Below are 10,213 nucleotides of genomic sequence, written 5' to 3'. Positions count from 1 at the left end.
ACCATGGGGGGAGCAGGTGGTCCCCCTGCAGCCCATGGAGTCCAAAGGGGTGCAGAGATCCACCCACAGCCCATGAAGGGGTGCCCACGCCAGGGGAGCAGGTGGATCCCTGGAGGAGGCTGTGATGCTGTGGGATTCCCATCTAGAGAGAAAAGGCCCTACTCCCAACATGGAAACAGCCTGGCCTGGGCTCGGAAGTCTGCATCATATGGACAAGGACTCGTTGCAGCAGATTTGAGCAGGATGTTGCTCATGAGATTGGGCCCACGCCAAAGAAGTTTGCAGAGGACTGTCTCTTGTGGGAGGGACCCCACGGCTAAGTAGAGGTCCCTGTCGCTGTTGAGCAGCTAGCAGAGTAATGAAAGCACCAGTTCTCAGTGGCAAGAAGGAATGACCTTTATTGTTTTGATTTCATTATATATATAGAGTATTCAAAGGTCACCCAGATTGGTCGGTCAGAAGCCTTCCCCCAGGCCTGATTGGCCAGGCTTGCACTGACCAAGTTCTGGGACACTGTTCCAATAACATCCAAACTTTATCTTTATTTACAAAACACAAAATTTCTCATGGGAAAAACCTGTGCTAGCCACAGGTCCCCTCTCCCTGATGGACTGACCAGAGGAAAAACCCCTTACCCTGCCCCCATTCTTTTAGTTGAAAGGAGGGAGGGGGGTGAGCAGAGAAACAGCATCTTAAGAGGGAGGGGGTGAGCAGAGAAACAGTGTTTGTAGCAGAAGAATTGTGGTGATGAATGGACTAAGAGAAAACACTATACCCTAGGTTGGAAGGAGGGAGGGGTGTGAGCAGGCAAATGATGTCTTAAGAGGGAAGGGGGTGAGTGAAGGAACAGTGTCTTAAGAGCTTATTTTTACTTCTCATTTACCTTCCGACTCTTTTAGGTTAATAAATCACTTTGCAACTTTATGTTTTAAGCCTGTTTTTTGCCCTTTTGTCAGTGTGTCTTCCTACCAGTACCTTATTTCGACTCAAGAGTCCAGTGTGTGTGTCTCGGTTCTTCTTCCTCTCTTTTGCACAGTTATGGCAGGAGAGAGCAGAGAGAGCCAATGTCATAGGTGCCTGGTATTTGGCCAGGGACAAACCACGACACTGATAGTGTAATACATGTACACGTATCTGCTCTATTCAGGGTCTCTGCTCCAGGAGCAGCTTCACCATCTGCAGGGACAGCAGAGAGGGCAGGAAGCCCCAAACCACAACATCCAGGGAAACCAGTGTGGGTGGCAGGTGCCAAGGGAGGCAGTAGTGGGAACCAAGCCTTGCCTGTCACACGCACAGAGGGCTGAGAAGGTTGATCCCAGCAAGATTCTGTGCTCTGCAGCTTCTCAGCTGGTAACCTGTGGGACAAAAGGGGAACAGGCCCAAACTCTGCCAAGCCCAGCCCTGGCCAAGCAGACCTGGAGGAAGTGAGAGGAGCCAGAGCTGGGCTGTGATTTAGGGTGAGCTGGAATTTATTAATTTAAGCAAACTAGAAGCTGGATAATAATAATAATTTTTGAACTGATTTAGAAGGCCAGAGATTGGATAATGATTTACTACAATTTGTTTGCTGAAGACAATTTATTATTTGTTTAATGATTTTGTGCCTACCCAGTATCGGAGGATAGAGAGAAGAGAGCCAAATAATTGAGAAAAACTACTGAGTGTGACCGAAGATCCTGTTCTTGGACCCCAGAACTGGTACAAGTTAGTTGTAAGGCTTGGACTTGGACCAAGAACCAACGGAGCATGCCCAAGGGAACAGGGTGAAGAGTTCATCCTGAGGAAGACTACTGATTTTGCCCTCATTAATTATTTGGGACCCTCGCCCTCAATTAATCTGTGACACTGCGCTTGCGCGAGCATATTTAAATGAACTTTAAATTCCTTATAATACAGAGTGGGGATAGGTAATGAATATGTATAGGGGCTTTGTGTAACTTTATGCATATATAACCTGTAGCCTAATATAAACCAATTGAATTGTTGCTGACGGTGTGCATGTTTTTGGAGGGGCTACCCACCATGCACCCCAGCTGGAATAAGTGCATACCTACTTCATAACTATCTGAGTTGTGGAGTCATTCCGCGCCTCATTTTGGCACCCCAGGTGGACAAGGTTTGCCTGGCTGCAGGATTGACTGAGGGACAGACATCCTAGGCACGCCCCCGGATTTTCCTGGAGGACCTCCGCTCCTCGGCTGCTCACTGCAGGGGCAAACAACAACCATCTGATATGGCAGAGAAATGGTGTGTGTTTTGGCTATAGGGAAGCCTGTAAGTCGTATACTCATGGCTAGGGCTGCTGGTAAGACACAGAGAGACGTCCTGTGCGCAGCATCATCCCTGAGTGGTGAACTTGCAAGTGACCGGCTAGGGGAACTGGGAACCGGTGAGGTGATTCGGTGTCCTTAGCTGGCAGGGGGGAATTCGCTGACCGATAGGGCGGCTGTGAACAATCCTGGTGGTGGATCGAGTGAATCCCAAAGGAAACTAGTTTGAAAGGAAACTAGTTTGAACTGTTGTTAACACCGGTGTCGTGTATATGTGTATGGGGTGCAGCTTAGTCTGCATGAGCAAGTGAAGGATTGGTTGATGAAGTGTGAAGCAAGTGGTTTAATAGGAATGAATATTTGGGTATGGCTGTGATTTATTAGCTTTGGTATATGAGTGTGGGATTTTGGAATTTTTGTTGTACTTTGTTGTTGTGGTCATAAAAAGTGTTTGTCTGTTGGAAAACGCAGTTTTCCAGCAAAACTTATGCTAACTGAATAAACCTGAGCAGGGCCTCATCATTCTCAGGCCTCAGTAAAATTCCAACAAGCTACAGTGGCTTGTTTACCTGAGAATGTTTTGTGGGAAGAATGTCATGAGAAAGATTAGGGAGTCAGAAGTGTTATGAGAAAAGAATAAGGGAGTTAACAGGAGGATCCCTGAATGTGTGAGAACAGACTGCAGGTGTGTGTGTAAATATAATTGGTAATATCTGTAACAGTATATAAGTCTCTCGTTCAGTGAAATAAAATGGAGCTTACTTTATATCTCATATTGAGACTCCTGTGAGTTCCCTCTCGCCGATTTCTCTTTATTTGTCTTGTTGTAATAAGTGTTTATTGTTGTGTTAGGGTGAGTGTATGTAGTTGTTTGAAGTTGTAGTGGTAAGTGAATAAAGGAAAACTTTATACCGCAGCCAGTTAAAGACACTGTCTTTTTTTCAGTGGCTACATCAAAAGAGCATAGCCCCAGACCTGTGGCTTTCTGTGGATGTAGTACAGCAGCTCTGCCACAGTATGATTAGTAGGTTTTAACATGGTGTCAGGTTTGCAGGCTTGCAGAGTTAGGAGATATTATTTTTTATCAACCTATCAGAAAACGACTGGGCAGGTTGTAAAGAGAATAAAGTTGGAGCATTATAAAAGTTTTGTGTGGACAAAACCACCAAGTGTCTTGTTAGCAGTGTAATTTTAGAAAAATATTAGAATATTAATTTATTTAGTGGAAATAGGAGCATATAAAGAGTGGTTGGTTTTATTTTTTCCCTTCCTTTTAGTAATTAATTTTTTTTTTTCTCTCATAGCAGCTTGGCTTTGAGTGAAATAAATGAGATGCTTGTCTGATGCCAAAAATACCTTTTTGTTTTGAATGTAAAAGTAATTATTGTAACGTTTGGGCATTGTGTGAGTGTGCTGCATGTCACAAAAAGTGGTATTGCGTTTTTCGTTTGAGATCAAAGTGGTGCCCAGTGTGTGAGGATTCTGAAATTCAAGCTCGATATAGGATAGCTGAAGTAAAAATTGGAGATCTTAACAAAAGAGACGCGCTTACTATTGTGACAGAGTGGTCAAAAGCAGCCGTTATTGCCTTAGTGTGTGGAAAGAGTCATTTAGTTCCTGAAGCCTGGTCAGTGTGGGAGGAAAACTGGGAAAAAACAGTAAGGCAGTGTGAAAAGAAGTTTGCCTGGAAGAGAGATAAAACCAAGAGAAGGAAATAGATAAGATGGGAACTGGGCAAAGCAGAGAAGTTCCTAAAACAACTCCACTCGGCTGTGTTTTAGCACATTAGAAGAAAATTGCAGGGAGCAGAAGTACAAAAGATAAAAGAACTCTTATTAAATTTTTAACTTAGTAGTGACCTTTGTACAAGCTAGATGACAGAATTAGATGGCCTCCATATGGGTTTTTAGAATATAACACACTATTATAGTTAATGTTGTTTTTTTAAAAGAGAAAACAGAATAACCAGTAAAGAAGATGAGGACGAGAAGGAGTCACACACATGAAAGAAGACTGAAGAAGACTGGAGGACTCCACCCTAGCGGATCCACTGGTTATAATGAAGCTAGGGGAAAAAGAAAAAGAAATAGAATTTTTGGTGGACACGGGGGCAACATATTTGGTTTTAAATAAAGCTTTAATGCCAGTGGGGGATGATTATATCATGGTTCAAGGGGCACCTGGCCAATCTGAAAAAGCATATTTTTGTAAACCTTTAAAGTATAAACTGGGAAAGCAATGGGGTATTCACAAGTTTTTGTACATGCCCAGATCTCCAAAAGCCCTTTTGGGCAGAGATCTGTTGGAACAGTTACAAGAAACCATTTCATTCAAAGATGGGGAAATTACTCTGGATTTAAATGATCAACAATATGTTGAAATATGAAATTTAATGCTAACAACCACAGAGGCTGAGGGAGAAATTAGTGAAGAAATTACGAATCAAGTATTCCCTGGGGTATGGGCAACAAACATACCTGGAAGAGCTAAAAATGCACCTCTGATACAAATTAAGTTGAAGGAAGGGAAACAACCAGTCAGGGTTAAACAATACCCCCTTAAGAAAGAAGACAAGGAAGGAATTAGCCCAGTGATTGAAAACTTTTTACAGCTAGGACTATTGAGAGAGTGCAAATCTGATTTCAACACCCCCATTTTCCCAGTCCGCAAACCTGATGGGTCATATCGGGTGGTACAAGATTTAAGGGCAGTAAACAAAATAACTGAGGACCTCTATCCTGTGGTGTCAAATCCCTACACACTACTAACTGAGCTAACACCTGAACTAACCTGGTTCACTATTTTAGATTTGAAAGATGCCTTCTTTTGCCTCCCTCTCCATGAAGCCAGACAGAAAATATTCACGTTCAAATGGGAAAATCCCAAAAGCGCACGCAAAACTCAGCTCACTTGGACGGTGTTGCCTCAAGGATTTAAGAACAGTCCCACCCTATTCGGGGATCAACTATCAAAAGACCTGGAATCCTGGGAAGCCCCCTTTGAAGAAGGGAAGCTATTGCAATATGTTGATGACATTTTAATAGCTACCAGGACAGAAATACTCTGGACAGTAAGTTTACTAAATTTCTTGGGGCTCCAAGGGTACAGAGTGTCCAAGAAAAAGGCTCAAGTAGTAAAACCAAAAGTAATTTATTTGGGCTATGAAATTAGTGCTGGGCAGCGAACTTTGGGACAAGACCGGAAAGAGGCCATTTGCCAAACCCTGAACTGTAAAGGAGCTACGGACTTTCCTGGGGATGACGGGATGGTGCAGGCTTTGGATCCTTAGTTATGGGGTCCTTGTAAAACCTTTGTATGAGCTCATCAAAGATCTTCAGTGGACAAAAGAGGCCATGAGGGCCTTCAAACAACTGAAGAATGCCCAGATGTCAGCTCCAGCTTTGGGACTTCCAGATATGAGTAAACCATTTTTTCCGTTTTCTCATGAGAAACAGGGGATTGCCTTGGGAATACTAGCACGAGACCTGGGCCCATATCAACGAGCAGTTGCTTATCTGTCTAAGCAACTAGATGCAGCAGCCAAAGGATGGCTGGGGTGCCTCAGGGCTGTCGCAGCAGTCGTGCTAAACATCCAACAGGCACGCAAGTTTACCTTGGGCCAGAAAATAACTGTGCTAGTGTCCCACACAGTGTCTGCAGTGCTGGAAGTGAAAGGCGGACACTGGCTTTCCCAACAGAGATTCCTGAAATACCAAGCCATCATGGTGGAACAGGACGATGTGGAAATAGTGGTCACTAACATTGTCAACCCAGCTTCTTTCCTCAGCGGAGACAACGGGGAGCAGGTGCACCACGACTGCCTGGAAACTATTGAAGCCACATACTCCAGCCATCCAGATCTGAAGGATACACCTTTGGATGATGCAGAGACCTGGTTTACCAATGGGAGCAGCTATGTCATCAGTGGAAAGCGACATGCAGGGTATGCAGTCACCACCAGCAAAAAGGTAATAGAATCTGGACCCTTACCAATAAACACTTCTGCCCAGAAAGCTGAAATAATTCCTTTAACCCATGCTTTGGAAATAGCAAAAGAGAAAAAAGATAAACATTTATATAGACTCGAAGTATGCATTTGGAGTTGTACATGCACACGGAGCACACGGAGCCATTTGGAAAGAAAGGGGACTGTTGAACTCACAAGGAAAAAACATTACACATGCACAAGAGATAATCTGACTGTTAGAAGCAGTCCAGCTACCTGAGAAAGTAGCAATCATGCACACTAAGGCACACCAGAAAGTGAGCTCAGAATTGGAGGAAGGAAATGATCTGGTGGACAGAGAGGCAAAAGAAGCAGCAAAAAGTGAGGTGACAACTGAAGGGGCTTCAATTCCAGACAGCCAAATCTCCCTAGAAGGTAAGCCATCCTATAACAAAGAGGACTAAAAACTAATCGAAGATCAGAATGGGTCATACAATGAAGAGGGTTGGGCTATTACTGAACAGGGGAAGTTGGTCATTCCCTCTCATTTAGTTTGGGCACTAGTAAGAACAGAACACCAAAAGACACATTGGGGAATAGATGCCCTACACAAATATTTAATTGAAAAAATTAATGCCAGAAATTTTTATGCTACCATCACACAAGTAACCCGACCGTGTGACCTTTGCCTCCAGACTAGCTCTAAAAATTATCCCCAAACCAAAATTGGGCCAAACAGGGAAAGGGAATGGGCCTGGACAGCAGTGGCAAATTGATTTTTCAGAACTCCCAAGAAAAGGGGGTGTATTGGTTTGAAAACAAACCAATGGGAGATTGCAAGTCAGGATTAAAATTTAATAGGAAAAATTAAAAATAAGTGAAGTAAGACAAGGAAAAGCACAGACAAAGTCAGATACAACCTGACACTCTGTTAGGGTGGTGGTAGCAGTCCAAATTGAGTAGTTTAGTTGAAGCGGTGATCCTATGGAAGGTTTGGTCTCCAGCTGAAGGTCCAGTGATAGCTCTTGTCCTCTTGTAACCCAGTAGACAGGGCCAATTTAGGCAGTTCCAAGGTCAGGTTATATCCAGGTGGGAATGCTTGGCTCCTCCCTCCTGGGCAGAGCATCTCACAATAGGATGAGATAAGTACATAAGTCATGCAGTGGTTTCTTGATGGCCCATTGTCTGTTATCAGGGGTCATAGCAGGAGATAACAGCTAATGCCCCACAGCTGGTGGTAATAGAATACTTTACATCTATATAGTAACCTAGGACAGGTGGGTATCGGTACTTGGTATGAACAGATATCTTTTCAGGATGGGCAGAAGCCTTTCCCACTAGAATTGGCAAAGCCCAGGAGGTAACCAAGGTATTGCTGCAAGAAATAATACCACACTTTGGAGTTTCAGGCACGATGTCTTCAGATAGGGGACCACATTTCATTTCAAAGGTGGTACAACAAGTTAGCCATCATTTAGGCATGAATTGGGAGCTTCACACCCCATACCACCCACAGTCAAGTGGTCAGGTGGAGAAAATGAACCACCTAATCAAACAGCAAATTGTAAGACTGGGGCAAGAAGCCAATTTACCCTGGCCCCAATCTCTTCCACTTGCATTATTACGAATCCAAGCTAAACCCAAAACCAAAAAAAATTAAGTCCTTTTAAAATGCTCTATGGGAGACCATATGGAGTACAGAAAGGACTATCCACCCAAGCTGGGGAGGAAACACTGACTGCCTATATGGTGGCCTTGAGTAAGCAACTCAGGAAAATTGAAAAGCATGTGGCTGGAACTCGGAGCTGGGGCCTAGACAGCCCAGTACACAACATTCAACCTGGAGATTATGTTTATGTTAAGTCTCTTACAGAGAAAACTTTGGAGCCACAGTGGGAAGGACCATTTCAAGTATTCCTTACCACTTTCACTGCGGTCAAAATCAAAGAACAGAACGCCTGGATTCATCATACTCGAGTGAAGAAGGCTCCAGAGACCCCTTGGAAAGTGGCTTCTAATGATAAGGAAATTGAAATTTACCCGGGTAAAATGAATGCAATTAGAAAAGTTACTCTTGTTGTTGTTCTCACAATTATAACCCTACTTTAAGGAAAAGGAGGTATTTTTAGCCAGGGCGATACTGAATGGCCTTGGTCACAAACCCTCATAGGGCATTCCAGCTTTCAGGGAAACTACCCTACAGACAGCCATCTGGATTTGGCTATAATTGATAGCATGATGATGAAATTTACAACCCACCTGAATGGGCTTGGAATCGAGATGAGTGGATCATGACCCTACCTGGTATCAATAATGAAAAAATCCAGGTGGGATGCAGGAAAATAGAACCTGGTTTTCTATATGAAAAAGCCTCTTCTATTACGGTTTTTGGCCATTTTTTGGATTTCAATCTGGCATCTAAAATTCACTCTGGCATTTCAAAAGAACTATGTCATACTGAGGATTGGGATTGTGTTAAACAAGGTGTGTTTTCCTTCTGTTGTTGCCAGAAATTCACTAGTAACAAGACTCCCGGTGACCCAAGCGACAATAATGTCGAAATTACCAAGTCTTGCAAGGAAGAGCAAAGTAACTGCTGCTTTAATTTTACTATGGTTCATCCTTTTTATGTGGTGTGCCAGTGCACATCTAAACCTACTCAACCAACACTATTAGGTTTAATTCAGAAAATTAAAATGAATGTGGTAGCCAGACCAAGCCAAGAGTCCTTCCAAATTAACACTCCTATTCCTCCTAAACTAACACTTCAACCAAAAATTTACGAAGTTGGCCCATATGTGATAAGAAACACAGGCCAACAGCAATTGTTGTTCAACCCAGAATGGTCTCTTAAGCGTGTAGATGCAAATTAATATTTCTGAAATTCAACAAGCTTGCTCCTCTCTTTTAAAGACATCTTTTGAAGGCTGGACAACATGGTTACAGAGGCAAGAACTCTTTAGGAGCAGAATACAAAGAGATTTAACTGGAGTGTTAGGAACAGGACTGGGTGTTTGAAGTGAGACTGATTCAGAGATACTAATGAATAAATTGGCCACCACAACCGGCGACCTAACAAGACTAAAACACCATGGGGTTCTATGCTTTCTGGGGGGACCATCACCACCAAGAAGACCAGCTGGATAGGAGCAACGGAACATCATTGGGATCCACGAATGGTGATATTTTCCCTTATTCTGTCTCTGTCGCTCTCTTTCTTCTCACTTACTTCCTATTCCTTTCATTTCTTTCTCTCTCTCTCTCATTCTCTCTCATATTTGCTATCAAATAAAACCCTTACTTTTGGCTGGCATATGGTCTCCTGTGCACTGAAAAAACCAAACCCATAGCAATTACCTTGTGATGAGATGTTAAAATGGAGGGAACAGTGTTTCCTTATCTTCCCCATGACTCAACCTTGATAACTCCCTCTGGGGAAGCAGCAGCCACCCTGAGGGAGCCATCTCAGCTAATGGGTCATCAAGGACTCCCCAGAATGACTCCTAGAATTCCATCATCCCATTGTGAACTTCCCTGCCCTGGAGGAGGTACCAAACATTCCTGCCTGTATATAATCTGGGGCTCGGGACACAGCTACACCACCACTGCATTCCCAGAGAAGAAGAGCTCGAGAACCACCACTGGACCTCCAGAGAAGGACTGTACCTTTCTACAGGATCACAGCTACGACAAGACCACATCCATCACTCCAACAGAACTGCAATTACCATTTAATCTGGTTGCTACCAGCACCCTGACCAACAGGGTGTCAGGATCTATTCTGACTTTGTCAGTTTAAGCCAGTGTTTCTTTACTATTGCCTTTATTGTAATTTTCCTATTAAACTGTAGCTCTGACTTAGAATCTCTCACAGGATATTTCTGTGGGGTTAATGCCTCCTGCTTGTTTACATTCAAACCAGTACCCATGCAGAGGCCATTGCCTCCCACAGCTGTTCCCCAGTGCCTGATCTAAACAAGACTTCCCTCTGCATGTT

This window comes from Lichenostomus cassidix, chromosome 3, assembly GCF_008360975.1.
Source record: "Lichenostomus cassidix isolate B80296 chromosome 3, HeHo_3.0, whole genome shotgun sequence".
Taxonomy (NCBI): Eukaryota; Metazoa; Chordata; class Aves; order Passeriformes; family Meliphagidae; genus Lichenostomus; species Lichenostomus cassidix.
The sequence above is the reverse complement of the archived record's forward strand: the minus strand, read 5'-3'. Positions refer to the sequence as shown.